Source organism: Pseudorca crassidens, chromosome 18, assembly GCF_039906515.1.
Source record: "Pseudorca crassidens isolate mPseCra1 chromosome 18, mPseCra1.hap1, whole genome shotgun sequence".
In the NCBI taxonomy this organism is placed as follows: Eukaryota; Metazoa; Chordata; class Mammalia; order Artiodactyla; family Delphinidae; genus Pseudorca; species Pseudorca crassidens.
The window spans coordinates 77,170,718-77,186,501 of NC_090313.1; the positions used below are offsets into that span (position 1 = coordinate 77,170,718).

The 15,784-nt window shown below is 45.0% G+C and overlaps 1 protein-coding gene across 1 annotated transcript in view; it reads left to right on the top strand.

The window, feature by feature from the left end:
• Positions 1–15,784, top strand: part of SPATA13 (spermatogenesis associated 13) — a 207,499-nt gene that overhangs the window by 31,036 nt on the left and 160,679 nt on the right. The gene's annotated exons all lie outside the window — the stretch shown is intronic.

Below are 15,784 nucleotides of genomic sequence, written 5' to 3' on the forward strand. Positions count from 1 at the left end.
TGGACACCTAACTCCATCTCAGGGGAGCTCTCGGAAGCACAGGGGCAGGTCAAGGGGAGACCGTTTTTTTTCTTTTTCAGACATATTCCTTGAATAAAGATTCAGTCATATTCCTTGAATAAAGATTCCATAAGTTGTCGTGATCTCTCAGTTAGTTTACAGGGTTCTGAAAAGGGTGTTTTTGACAAGTTTTGTCAATTTCTCATTTTAATGGGGGGTTTTGAAGGTCCTTACTCCGCTGTTCTGGAAGTGCTTATCCAGTCCTGACCTTTTTGGAGGGCTTTTTTAGAGATGGTGCCTTTTCTCAAGCAGGAAATCATAGTCATGTGGTGTTTTGGGGCGCCCTGGCAGTTGTAGGAGGGAAGCAGTTTTAGGAAGGGGATTCTTAGTGCCTCTGGGCCCAGTTAAAGGGTTAGGTGTTCATTTCACTTATTTTTTACACCCCCAGTAGGCTTTTATTACTTCCTTGCTGTTGCATAGGGCTGTTGAATGATTCCAGTCCATATCACCTGAATGACAAGATGATGGTTTAGATTTTCAAAGCAGATGAGTCAATGAGAGGCAGAATTTTTAAAACAGTGTTGGTAATGAAGTAAGATGAGAAGTAATGAAGAGTGAGAGAGTTTACCAGAAGAACAATTTAGAAATAAGATTGTCAAAGGGGATTAATTGGAAAGCCCGGCCTCAGGGTCTCTTGGAAATGGACTGTACGTGGATAGCGCCACGGGGTGCTTTCTGTTGGCCTTGAAAGCGCACTGCTCTACTGGTGCACCAGCTATTCCCCTGCAAACCGCCACACGTTTGTCAGATTAATATTTCTACGCGTTTAAAGTTGTCGCTTTATAAAGAAGGCGGCCATCTTTCGTAATCGTATTTGGGTATCTTTATGTGGAACTTTGGCACTCCGCAGACTCTGTGTCGACTTCTTGAAAAAGCTGCTAAGAATTGAAAGATTGCTTGATGGAGCCTGAGCACTGACATTAAGTTGGAGTTTTTAACGTGTGGTGTCTGCTTATTAGCAAGAAGGATGACCGTTCTCTTTCAAATAGGCTGTGGGGGCACAGTAGCAGCCTGGGATAATTCATCTTAGTTTTCCAGAGCATCTGGGTAAAGCAGTGAGAGTGATCACATTTCCTTAGCGAGGCCACTTTTTACTTGTATTATTTTCCAAAGCAATTAACAATCCATCCATTTTCCCCCCTGACCCTAATAAAGAGGCCCTATATTTCAGGGGGTTAAAAGGCCAGCCACCCCACTGAGAAACATCAATGGGGCTCTGCCGTTTCTCTTGGTGACTGAGCCTGGTTTTGAATATATTTTATAAAGGGTGAAAATAAGCATCTTTGGGTTCACTCAAGCTATTCATCCTTCCGGAACTGCATGAAAGTCAGGAAACGCTGGACTTCACTGTCCATTCGCCAGGTCCCATTGTTCTGTGCCGCAGGGGATGCAAAAACTCTACAGTAATTTGCCAATTTTAAAAGAGACCTTACAGTTAGTGATCTAGGTAAGTGATCAGGTAAAATGACTTCCTAAGAGCTGAGGTGGACCTTAGGAGGAAAAGTCTGCTGAATTGTTCCAACGCAAATGCAAAGTTCAAGCACATTTCCCAAAGGACAGCGGAAAGCCTTTGCCCAAATGCTCTCTGAAGTCTGGTTGACCTCTTTTCTGCTAAGTGGAGTGATTTTGGGAAGAGGCGATATCACGGAGAAGAAAGAGTCACTTTGGCTTGGTGACTGGGAGGAAAGTGCAAGACAGGTCTGTTTTAAATATTTTGAATTTTTTTAATGTTACAATTTTAAGAAAAGTCAAGCTGCTTTAAGAACCAAGAGTCTAGGTTCTAACATTAAAATACAGGACAGACATACAGAGAAACAGCCAGGTTGTGGTCGTAATACTTTTTTTTTTTTTCCGGAGACTAGTTAAACATTTATTGGCGTTGTTCACAGATTTCAAGTTATCCCTCCATCTAAAAAACTGTGAATTCCACAGTGAGTTTGTGTACAGGTAAATAAATATATTATTACATAGTTTCTATAAAACTTGATGTTACATATAAAACACAAGTTTTGGTACGTCCGATCTAGCTGAGAATTTTATTTTCAATTCTGAAACTCATACATTCCCTCAGAAAAAACTTATCTGAAGCAAACTTAGTATTTGGGTCGTAATACTTTAAGCGATCTTTCTCGAGGCATGAGTCACAGGACTGTGTGCTTGTTAAAATACAGCTTCCTGGGTCTTTCCCTGCCCTAATAAACCAAAATCTAGGACTTGGGATTTTATTTTTAATAGTCACCCTACCAGAATTTGATGCACTCTAAAGTTTGAGAACCACCAACTAACAACTTCATGGAACTCCTAGTTTCTTCTTGTAAGCAACTTAATATCCCAGTGAGCACAAGAGTTAAATACAAATTAAATACTAGCACAAGCTAAATACTAAACTCTCCTTTCTTAACTGTGACAACCTCTGCTTCCTAGATGTGTTCTTTCATGCAGTTCTCTTTCTCCTTCTCTTGGCTTCTTTAAACCGTCTTCATATCTCTTGCTGGTCTTCCCTATAAACATGTTACCTCCTCCATAATTTTTTAAGCCCCCCTTTTTGGTTCATTTGTCTTCCCAGACAAAGGAAAAAAAAAACCCTCTTTATTTCTTCTTGTCCTTGCCTCATGGCAAAAGTTGTTAAGGGCAGTTCTGGAATCACCTAGAACTGAGAACATTTCTGTCTATACTGATATTAAAAAGGGTGAGTCCCTAAGTCCAGATCCCTGATGAATCTCTCAATTATCCACATATGACCTGAGCTCAGTCACTGCATTTATTTATGTATAACTAATTAATTAATTTTTCATTGGAATATAGTTGGTTTACAATGTTGTGTTAGTTTCAGGGGTACAAAAAGGTGAATCAGTTATACATATACATACATCCATTCTTTTTTAGATTCTTTTCCCATATAGGTCATTACAGAGTATTGAGTAGAGTTCCCTGTGCTATACAGGAGGTGCTTATTAGTTACCTATTTTATATAAAGTAGTATGTATATGTCAATCCCAGTCTCCCAATTCATCCCTCCCCTCCCCCATCGCTGCACTTAAACCACCTTGTCATCATCTGTGTCATCTTTCACCTTCCAGCAGCCACCTGAAGGGTAGTGAAAAGGCATAGGAGTCCCCTGGGGATTTGTAAAACTAGACATTCCAGTCACCACACAGCTACTGACCAGTAAATGTGAGGCGGACCCAGGGATCTGTCTTTTTATCAAGTGCACCTCCCACTCCAGGTGATTCTGGGGTCCTGAGCCCACCTTTGAGAAAACTTTCCTAGAGACATTTAATTCCTGTAGTCAAGGACAGCTTTGCAGCTCTTACCAAACATAGCACCGGGAAAAGAGAAGCTCTTCAGAGAGCAGAATGCATGGTCATCTGTATCATAGAGGCATGTTTTGCATTCAGAGAAGGTGAAAGGGACATTGGCTTCTAGGTCAAATGGCAAGAAATTGGCAGATTTATTGTCTGCCCTGAGATTTAAATAGAAATGTTTTTAAAAAGTGGTTACAATCATCCTTCCAAGGGATTTTAATAAGAAAAGCTGTATTTATTATCTTAGTAAATCGGTCAGTTTCCACACACCCGGGGTCCTCCAGAATCTGCCCTCCCCTGGGGGTGTTAAACTACTTCCGCACCGTGTTCTCCTGGGCCCAGGAATGCTGCAGTGTGTGTGTCTGCCAGGCGCTCACGGCATTTGGGGTCCTCACTCTGATGAGGTGTGTTTGCCGGTCGTGGGGGAGGCGGGGAGACCTGATGTGGCCCCGGCTGCACCCAGATCCTGTATTTCAGGCCTCTCCCCAGCCCAGAGGTTAGCCTGGGTGTCACCATGCTGCAGGCCCCCTCCTTGGGGCGCAGGCATGAACAGTGGATGTCAGCATGAGCCAGACTCCCCGGGCACCTGGGAAATTCTGGAACGGACCCGGGCTGTAAGCTTCGGGACAAGAGCACAAACAGCTTGACGTGGGCTGCCAAGCTGCCATCCCAGCCTGTCCCAAAGCACTGCTTTGTTGCAGCAATTCAACCCCACCAACGTCTGTGTCCCTCCGGCCACATGGCCACGAGGCCTTTGGGAGTGTGTGGTGTCCAGTGGATGGAGATCGGGTTAGTGTGGAACGCCCGGGTTTGGACCCATTTTCCGCTGGTGCATTTAGTGATACAGAATAAATATGTCTGCTTGCTCAGATAATTGTGAAAAACACATGAACATTTTTGAGGAGAATCATGTAACTTGAAAAATCTCCCACCACAAGATCTCTCAGAACGACAGCACACAGCCTAGTGGGGAGGGTGGCGTGTACGGCAGAGCACTGGCATCTGACAGGGCTGAGGGGTGGACACACAGACATTCGCCGTGTGAGTCCCTGCTCCTTTCAGTATGCTTAAACTAGTTCAGAATAAATAAGCAAAATTCACGTTTGTGGTAGCCTTTGCAGACTCAAAGTAAAAACCACGTTACTACCTCGTCCACGTTAGAATTATCAAAGGAGAAAGAAAGAAAGGAAGGAAGGAAGGGAGAGAGAGAGAAAAGAAAGGGAAGAAAACGACAAGTGTTGGCAAAGATGTGGAGAAATTGGAGCCCTTGTGCACTGCCAGTGGGAACGTAAAATGGTGTAACTGTTATGAAAAAACAGTATGACAGCTCCTCAGAAAACTAAAAATAGAATTACCATATGATCCAGCAATTCCATTTCTAGATATGTACCCCAAAGAATTGAAAGAAGGGTCTTGAAGAGATATCTGTACAGCCACATTCATAGCAGTGCTATTTGCAACAGCTGAAAGGTGGAAGCAACCCAGGTGTCCATTGATGGATGGTGGATAAACAAAATGTGGTCTACACGTACAGTGGAATACTATTCAGCCATAAAAAGGAAGGAGGTTCAGTCACATACTACAAGGTGGATAAGATTGAAAAGATTATGCTAAGAGGAGTAAGCCTGTCACAGAATGGCAAAGACTGCATCATTCCACTTCTATGAGGAGCTTAGAGTAATCAAACTCGTAGCAACAGAAAGTGGGATGGTATTTGCCAGGGGCTGAGGGGAGGGGAAGATAGGCAGTTGTTGTCTAATGGGTACAGGGTTTCAATTTTACAAGACAGAGGGTTCTGGGCATTGTGTGACAACGTGAATGTACTTAACACTACTGAGCTGTACACTTAAAATGGTTAAGATGGGAAATTTTATGTGTGTTTCATCACAATCAAAATTTTTACATTTATTGAAGTATAGTTGATTTACAATGTTGTGTTAATTTCTGCTGTACAGCAAAGTGACTCAGTTATACATATATATACATTCTTTTTCGTATTCTTTTCCATTATGGTTTATCACAGGATATTGAATATAGTTCCCTGTGCTCTGCAGTAGGACCTTGTTGTTTATCCATCCTGTATACAATAGTTTGCACCCACTAACCCCAAACTCCCACTTCTTCCCTCCCCCACCCCCTCCCCCTTGCAACCACAAGTTTGTTCTCTATGTCTGTATCACAATTAAAATTTTTAAATAAATTTAAAATCCACCTTGGATAGTCAATAAAATTATACTGGGTATTGCCTCTATCCACAAACTCCTGTCCTCTGGGGATGCAAAGCTCAAAACAGAGAACCTGAAATGTACCTCCCTTTCCCTGCATGAAAATGTGGCTTCCCAGGTTAACTGTCTCAGCTATCCTGTCCCAGAAGAGCCTTCCTGTCCCAGAGAAGTGCTTCGACTGGTTGAGCTGTAAAAATTCTCATTTCTGCCTTTGGGATGGGTCTTGTCTCGTGTTAACAGACCCATAACACTGCATCTCTCAGACCCTCTTTAGCTCAACTATGTTCTTGTGACAAGAACCCAGAAGATGTCGAGGCTAGACCTAGCTCTTTCTCGCAGCAGAAATGTAACACAGTGACTCTGCCTGCCACTAAGAACCTGTTCAGCTGTTCACATCCCAGCTCAGCCTGGGTGGAGTTCCTTATCTCTCAGCTCTCACCATCGACATCACTGTATCCGGCCATACCTGGTTTTATGCTTTTGTTCAGTGACTTTTCATTGTGAACCTGCTGTGTGCCAGGCGCTAGGCTGAGCCTTGAAACAAGAAAGGAAAAAAGAGATGCAGCCCATGCCCTCCTAGAGCTTATAGTCTTGGGGAGGATATAGACATGAAACAAATGAATGTAGAATTTAAAATTATGATTTAGAGCTATACAGAAGAGCAGTGTTACAACTGAAAATCACCAGGAGGTGATTTGGACAGGTGGGAGGGACATGGTTTTTCCTACATGAAAATTTGGCCCCCAGGTTAACTTTCCCTGTCCCCTATGTAGGCTCTGAGTCAGAGAAGGGCCTTGGGGTGAAGTGGTGTTTTAACTGATCAGTCCTGGGTGAGCAGAAGTTAAACAGGAAGAGATGGGGAAGAGAAGAGCATTTCCTGCAGAGGCAGCACCAGGGCACACGCCCTGCGGAGGAGGGAGCTCGGTGGAAAGCCGGTGTGGCTGGACCACAGATGGAGGTGCACTATGTGTGGTCAGATCATGCCGGGCCTTGGAGACCATGCAAAGAGCTCTGGATTCTGTCCCCCGTGTAAGGGGGTGCTTTTAAGGGTTTAAGCAAGAGCGTGCCATGGTCAGATTTAAATTTTAAAAGGTCACTCAGGTTGCCTCGTGTGGAATGGATTGATGGTGGTGGGAGAGGAAGCAAAGCAGGAAGCAGGGAGTCTAGTTAGGAGGCTACTGCAGGAGTCCTAGCACAGACGGAAACAGTGCCAGCAGAGTCGAGGCGAAGTGGAGATAGAATTAACAGGGCTTCCTGGTGGAAACGTGCTGAAAGCGTGAGGGAGAGGGAGCTGTCCAGGCTCCAGCAGGAGTAGGAGCCTCCAGAGGAGGCGTTAATAGCTCTTATACGTGGACAGTTCACGTTGTGCTAACACCTTACGCTACCCACTTAATCCTCCCAATAATCCCGTGGGGTGGGTGCTTACGAATGAGAAATTAAATAACTCTCCTGAGGTCACATGGCTAGTAAGTGGTCAGGAAATGGAGAACCTAGTCTGCCAACTCCAGGACATAAAGGTTATGGGAAGACGAGAAGAAAGTCAAACTGGGGAGAAAAGAGCCAGAGCTCAGTTGTGACTCATCCAACGACCGCTTCCTCCTGGCTCAGAGATTCCGGGGAGATGCAGAGTCTATGCATCTTTTGAATCCCAGCATGAAATCAGAGAAAGCAACTAGACTGGAGAAGCAACCACGTGCAGGGACCACAGTTACAACAAAACCAGGTGCGAGATGTCGCTCGAACTCAAGCGGGTAGAGCCAAACCACCAGAAAAACCAGGACCTGCATGGAGAGAGGAGGGGGGCTCTCTGGGCACCCGACCAACCTACGTATGGAGAAGAGAGCCTCAACCGCGCCAGCAGGTGGTCGGCAGAAAACGTGGTGGGAGATCCGAGAACAGCAGCGGAAAATGGGGAGGTTTTCCCCACCCTCAGTGCATACCAGGGCCCCACCCTCAGGAGGAACCTGGCAGTGGAGTCAAGCTTGAACAAGACAGGGAAAACAGAGATGGAAAGAGAAAGTCCAGACAGAAGTGGGGGAAGGGACAGAGTCGGTCGTGTTGACACCACGTGCAAGAAGTAAGAGGAGCTCTGGGAAGCCAGAGCTGCTTTGACCAGGCCTCCTGCTAGCCGAGCAGGAAACCTGATTTCACATGAAAATGGCCAATAGAAAATGCCAAATACAAGTCCCTGCAAAGTTACCCTAGAAAACATCAAGGGCATCAGAGAAAGCTGTATTCACAGAACAGAGCCAAAAGGAAGCTTCTGTTTCAAAGCAGTCTAAAAGTTTTTAATACAGTGATACAAAACATGAAAGACTGCAAAGTAAAAGGGAAAAACTCAGAAGTAACAAAACAGGAAATAATTAGAAATAAAAGAAAAAGTCATTTCAGAAATGAAGAACCAACCAAAAGGAACTTGAGAGTCAATAAAGAAAACAGATGATACTTTAAGAGAAAGTGAGAAGGAAGAATTTTTTTTATGCTTTAAGAAGAATTTTGTGCTTTAAGAAAAAGAAGAAATGAAAGGAATGACTTTTGCAAAAGGGTTTGAGAGAAAATGAGAAATATTTTTAAAGAAGCAAAAGAGAGATACAACCGACAAATATTGAAAATCCCTGAAGAAGAAAAGCAAAGAAGGGAACAAAGCAAATATAAAAACTATATTTTAAGAAAAAATTTTCTGAAATTAAAAAATTTTTACACTACCTATTGACCTTCTGATGGAACTGACAAGGTTCTGTGTGTCAAGCTGGCTGCAGATAACAAAAGTATTCATCTTACAGTAGCTCATTAAGCCAGGGCGCTGTGACTTTTGCTTTTTATGGCTTTCTCTATGTTTTCTTTTATAATAAAAGAAAAAACTTTTTAAAGGAACCTAGGAGTACCTCATCAGAGCCCTGTGCCTCTGACAAGATAATTTCTTGTGATTTACGATCTTTCAATTTCCTTAGCTAACCTTTGTCCTAAGTGACATACCTTTCCTCCACTGCATTAGCATTTAAGAAGATTACGCTCTGTTCACTCTAAGGTACCAACCTGCTCTCTAAAGGAGAGGAAAGTAACTTTCCATCTGGTCCTGCCATCAGCTTGTGCATTTCGTTTTCAGAGGGTTTTGCTCTTCTGTGGCTCACGTGTTTGGAAACGCGCTGCTGAGCCCTGGTTCTCGGCCTTCCCTCTGTCAACTCTGTCCAGGAGAACATGGCGCTTTTTACATTTCCTTGTCTAGTGCTGGTAGAATGTTCTGCTGGAAAACACACGGAGATGATCGATTCTGCGCAACCCTCTCTAATAGTCACTTACGAGGACTGAGCCCCGTAGAAAGATGAAAAGGTCACAGAACTCGTTGGAGCAAAGCTGGGGACTGGAACTTTGATTTTCTAATCCCCCGGTTCTGCTTTCTCTTCCAAAGCCTCTGTCTAGACTAGGACAGCTTTTTGTTTTCACCTGAGCTCCCTGCTTCTCTGCCGCCCACACTTCTCACCTTTGCTGATAAGAGTCACCCTCCTGCCGAGGACCCCTCCCCTTTGAGCCAGCGTTTTGATAGTAATTTCAAGAGTGCATTCCACTGGCTTTCACAGCGTTGAGAAGGGGAAAAACATCTATTTGGTGTGACCAACGATATCGCAGCGTTATTACTGAGAAATACGGCCACCATAAGAGGACACGAGTCACATGTAATAAGGACTCAGTGGACTCTTTCGAAGGGAAATTCACATCCCCATGGGAATCCGGGAGAAACTGCAGCAGGTTAAGTGTGACTTTTGGTGCCTCTGCTCCTCCGTGGCCATGGGCCCTTTGGCTGCCCCCCACTCGGGGGTCCTGGGCTTCTGTGCCCCCTCCCTGTGCAGCCGCTGCCCCCAAGGACCAGCTCCCCTCGACCACAGGGGCATCCCCGCCCAGGCTCCCTTCTGTTCCTCTAGCTAATCTGATGTCCTTTTGCATTTTAAAAGCCGTTTTTCCCAGGATGTCATATTACACGCCTGTTAGAAAATCTTGAAAAGTACAAAGAAAACCATTGCCCACTATGAATATCTGAGTCTATTTTTAAGGTTTTTTTGTTGTTGTTGTTGTTGCGGTACGCGGGCCTCTCATTGTTGTGGCCTCTCCCATTGCGGAGCACAGGCTCCGGACGCGCAGGCTCAGCGGCCATGGCTCACGGGCCCAGCCGCTCCGCGGCATGTGGGATCCTCCCGGACCGGGGCACGAACCCGTGTCCCCTGCATCGGCAGGCGGACTCTCAACCACTGTGCCACCAGGGAAGCCCCCCGACTCTATTTTGCCTGTTGATCCTGCCCTTGCTTTCCCTCCACTCTTTTTTATCTTCTCCACCCTTCTGTCCTTCTGTCCTTTCCTTTTCTCATCTATTCCCTTCTCCCCCGCCGCCGCTACTCACACTCACAGACACGTAAGATTTTCAAAAAATGCTCTTAAAGTTTACATACTGTGACATAATGATAAATGCATATTTGGTCTCTGCTCGTACCCCTTTCCTGGCACACAGCTCCTAAAACCCTTGTGTCGGGTGTCTTTTGCATGCTAACCAGATGACCTGTGTCTGGGGGTCCCGGGGAGCCTCAGGATGGGGACTGGTTGCCAGGGGACCAACCGTGTGGTTGGAGGGTTAGAACATCCAGCCCCACACCTGCCCTCCAGGGAGGAGAGAGGGACTAGAGGCTGAGTGAATCACCAGGGGCTATTGATGTAATCAGTCCTGCCTGGTAATGAGGCCACCATAAAAATCTGTAAAGTGTGGCGTTCAGAGAGCTTCCAGTTTGGTGGAGGTGCTGGGAGGTTGTGCACCCGGAGAGGGCCTGGGAGCTCTGCATGCCCTTCCCCTATACCTCGCCCTGTGTTCTCATCCATCTGGCCATTTCTGACTTCTTTATAAATAAACTGGTAATGGAGTGAGTGAACTGTGGTGCTGAGTTCTGTGAGCCCTTCTAGCCAGTGACCAAACCCGAGGGGGGGGGATTGTAGGAACCTCCCATTTTTGGACAATTGGCCAGAAGCACAGGTGACAGCCTGGACTCAAGTGGGGTGGGTAGTCTTGTGGGATGCAGCCCTTAGCACAGTGGGGTCTGTGCTAACTCCAGATGGATAGTGTCAGAATTGAATTGAAGTTTAGACACCCAGTTGGTGCTGGAGAATTGGTCAGCATGGGGAAAAACCCCATACGTTCGATGGCCAGAAGTGAAGAAGTGTTATGCTAGTAGTAGAGGGCCAAGGAGGAAGCTGAGTTTTTCTTACACACAGCACTTCGTCACACAGATGTGCCCTGAGCATTCTCTACTTTTGGATAAGAAGTTTATTCTCAGTTTGAGAACACCTGCTGGACTTGATTTTTTTCACGTTTTAATGCTAACCTACATGGTTTATTATTTGCCATCAAATTTAATATTTTTTGTTCTTTTAACCCTGTTTAATGCTATGTATTCAGTTACTCTGTTTTTTTATTGTGGTACAAACACATATAACCTAAAATTTCCTGTCTTAACAGTTTGTAAGTGTGCAGTACGGCAGTGTTAGCTGTGTGCTCGTCGTTACACTGCAGATCTCCAGAACTTCCCTGCTTATAAAAGGGAAACTCTACACCCACTGAAAACCCACCCGGTTTCCCCTCCCTCCCCAGCCCCTGGTAGCCACAGGCTACTGGCTGTTGCCATGCGTCTGACTTCTTCCAGTACTTGATGGACGTGGAATCATACATGTTTGTCTTTTTGTGACTGGCTTCTTTCATCTCGTACGTCCTCAGGGTACATCCACGTGGTGGCGTAGGACAAGATTTTCTTCTATTTTAAGGCTGACTAATATTCCACTCTGTGTCTCTGCCCCATTTCGTTTATCCATTCACCTGTCGACGGGCATTTAGGTTGCTTCCACCTCTTGGTGGGTACTGTGGACAAAGCTGCATCGTACACGGGCGTGGACGTATCTCTGTGAGATCCTGTTGTTATTCTTTCGTATATATACCCAGACTGGCAATGCGGGAGTGTATGGTAGTTCCATTTTTTAATTTTTTGATGAATCTCCACCATCTTTCATAGCGGCTGCACCATTTTAATTCTCACGAAGAGTGCACAAGGTCTCCCTTTTCTCCACATCTTCACCAACACTGGTTATTTCTTGTCCTTTTGATAAGAGCCATTCTCACAGGTGTGAGGTGATATCTCATTGTGGTTTTGATGTGCATTTCCCTGCTGATTAGTGATGTTGAGCATCTTCTCCTATGCTTTTTGGCTTTTGTTTATCTTCTTTGGAGGAAGATCTATTTAAGTCCTTTGCCCATTTTTTAATCGGGTTGTTTGTCTTCTCATGGTTGAGTTATAGGAGTTCTTTACATGTTCTGGATATTAATCCCTTATCAGATACACAGTTGGCAAACGTTTTCTCCCTCCATAGGCTGCCTTTTCACTCTATTCATTGTTTCCTTTGCTGCACAGGTTTCTTCCTCAGCTTTATTTAGGTGCAGTTGACATATAACGTTTCATGAGTTTAAGGTATACAGCATGATGATTTAACATATGTATATATTGTTAAATGGTTACCACAATAAGATTAGTTAACAGATAATTGCCGTTTTGTGGTGTGAGGTGATAATTTTTAAAACCTACTCTTTTAGTAAATTTCAGGTATACAGTACAGTGTTTTAACTGTAGTCATCATGCTGTCCATTAGATCCCCAGAACTTACTCATCTTAGAACTGGAATTTTGTACCCTTTGACCAGCTTCACCCATTTCCCCCATTAGTATCAGCCATTATTGCTTTAAATATACTTTCTGTCCCTTTCTCTTCCTCTTTTCCTTCTGAGATTCCTGTAATGCATGTTTTCTCTTGACGGCATCCCATGAGTCCTGTAGGCTTTCTTTACGCGTTTTTCATTCTCTTTTCTTTTGGCTCCTCTGACTGCATGATTCCAGATCGCCTGCCTTCCAGATCACTGCTTCTTCAGCTCAGTCAAGTCTGCTGTCGAAGCTCTCCGTTGAACTCTCCAGTTCAGCCACTGTCCTTTGCAGCTCTAGGGTTTCTGTTTGTTTGTTCCTGAGGTTTCTATTTCTCATTTTGTTCACGTGTTGTTTTCCTAAGTTCATGTAGTTGCCTGTGTGATTGTATGGTTTGCTGAACTTCTTTAAGGGATTTTTCTGAGTTCATCAGACAGTTCACAAATCTCCGTTTCTTTAGGGTCAGTTATTGGAGCTTTACTAGCTTCCTGTGGTCGTGTCATGTTTACCTAATCCTTCGTGGTCCTTCATTCCTTGCATTGTTTTCTGTGTATCTGAGTAAGTGGTTTCCTCTTCCAGACTTTACAAGGTTTGTCTTATCACACATAGTACAAAACAGCCAGATACCAAAATATATTGAAACATATAGGTTATATATGTATACCTATATATAACTGTATATGTAAGTATATGCATATATTATATATGTAATATAAATATATATCCAACAAAATTGGTAAACGGTGGTATTTTCCAGTGGCAGGAAACATCCTTCTGAAGATAAACGTCAACTCAGTATCCGTCTCATAATCTCTCCAGGCGGGGAAAGGACAGGGGTCTTTCCAGCCCCGTCGTGTTCTCTCCTTGAACTGGGGTTAGAGAGACTCTACCCACACACAGTTGAGGATGCAGGACAGTGTTAGCTGGGGCTCCCGGGAGAGGGCCAGCTGTGCCCCCAGCTGGAGCCCCCGAAGCCGGGCTCTGTACCACAGGACTGAATGCCCCGGGCAGCTGTCATGCACACAAGCCCTGGTGCGTGCTCAGGACCGTGGAAGCACATGCATTTTCTCCTCCCACAATCAGCACTTACTACTATCTCCCCTGTGTGTTCAGGTCGTCTGGCGCCCTGGACTACAGAAAAGTCTTTCTTTACTCCTTTTAACCCATGCCTCCTCGCAGCGCCCGAATAAACGCAGGGGCTGTGTTTCCAGGTTTGCATGAGAGGCTGCTCTGTGACGCACAGCTCAGAGAAACGGGCTCATCTGTTCTCCAGGTGGGATTCAGGTGTGGTGTCTGAGGAGCAGGGAGGAAGGATGGGGGAGGAATGAGATAAGGATTCCCTGTGGAGAAGCCCACACTCAGGCATACATCCCTTTACGGGGAATTTTCATCCTTTTTCATAGATGTAGCACTGTGTCCAGAACTGCCGTTTCATCACTCTTGTGAGGGAAAAGAATAGCAACGGTTGTCGGCCCCCGTGCTGCTGCGGCACTCCCAGCATGCGACTTCTCCTGCTTATTAGCTGAGGAGGAGTTGCTCTAAGTAGGGCTGATTTCAGCACTTCTCAGTGATTACTTCATTTGTTTCCTGCAGCCTTTCAAATTTCAATGGCCTTAAATAATCCTGCTACATTAAAAAAAAACACACCGGAAGTGGACCTCCCTCTCAGCTCAACTCTGCGTCAGCAAGTCCTCTCACTGCTACTGATGTTTTTATCCTCCAACAGCAAGAACACTTGCCGCCTTACTTACCAAATCTCTTTAACAAAGAATCTTCATTCTAGAGTCTAACCAGATTTGATAGAGTTGAATTTGATTAACTATTTGGATAGAATCTAAAAGTTTGTCCAAAAAAAAAAAAATGTATCCATAAACTTTTAAGCAATCTGTTACCTTATTTTACACTTACAGAAAGTTTTAAGGCATTTAAAAAATTGCAACACGGGGCTTCCCTGGTGGCGCAATGGTTGAGAGTCTGCCTGCCGATGCAGGGGACACGGGTTCGTGCCCCGGTCCGGGAGGATCCCACATGCCGCGGAGCGGCTGGGCCCGTGAGCCATGGCCGCTGAGCCTGCGTGTCCGGAGCCTGTGGTCCGTAACGGGAGAGGCCACAACAGTGAGAGGCCTGCGTACCGCAAAAGAAAAAGAAAAAAAATTTTAAAAATTGCAGCACAGTTTTGGGGAACAAGTTTTATACTATGTTTATAGCACAGTTAAGCACAAGAGCGATAATAGTGGCCCTGTGATCATCATTGGCCCTGGGACCTCCCCAGGCCACCTCCACACTCAGCCAGAAGCAGGAGGGACAGGAGGCAAGGCTCCTCTCCTGGGTCGTGGGTCCCGTCTGAGCACAGCCTCAGTGGGGCTCCGGGCATCTTGCTTTATGAAATGCACGATCACTTCTGGTGAATTGAATTGAAATTGAAATTAGCTGCTGAAGTCCAAATTAAGTCTGACCTGGGTGGGTCAACAACTTATTTGATTTCAACTGCATCTCAGCCACAGAAAGCTTTGCTGATAAAATCCGATGTTCCGGAAGAATCTTGACCCCCCCAGAAGCTCTTGCTTTGATGTGAATTTTCACCAGGACTTTAATGGTCTTTCCAAGAGGCAGTAAATATAGACACAAAGAGCTGGGCTCCTCTAGGTGCTGGAAATGTCGCCACCTAGATCTGGGGACAGAGCTGTACTATAAAGATATGTTCTGTTTTTGTTTAATGTATACCCTCATTTAAAATATTTTATATAAGGTAGACAACTTACCATTTCATTGTAAACACTTGATTATGCATCTTAAGAGATAAGGATCTAAAAGAAAATATGTAACCGCAATGCTGTTTTATTCCAAACAAAATTGACAGTGAAAAATAAGTTGTATTTTACTGCTTGTCACTTATACTTCAATTTATAAGGAGAGAGAAATGGACAGGGTCTGAAGTCGGGTCGGGGAGAAAGGAGGGGACAGAAAAGGACTGAGGAAAAGGAGGCGGGGGAGGAAGAGGGCTCTGCGTGTGCAGCTGTGTGACCTTGACCCCGAGCCTCCTTCCCTGTCTGTAAATGGGAGGCTGGTTCCTCCTGCTCAGGGTTCTTGGGGGAGTTTAAATGAGAGTGCAATAAAGCACTTGGTCCAGTACCAGCCATTTATCAAGGTAGTTATTATTACTAACTATAATTTATCCTTCATAGTTTTAGAAACAATTTTAAAGTTATGGTAACCACCATTCTCCGTTCAGAGTCTCTTTGAGCCGTATTTATAAAAACAAAAGCCTTTTGGTGACGTATCTGCTGGTGCTCAGGGAGAAGAAAGCAGACCATTGTCAGTGGCCTCGTGCCGGCCACACACACAGGTCTATTGACCTTGCACAGCTGTACGGCTCGGCGCCTGGCACAGAGCTGGGCGCCACGGTGGGACGCGTTGCCAGGCACTGTCCTGGGAGCCCAGCACTTTGCTGCCAGTTCGCCCAGCAGCTGAGT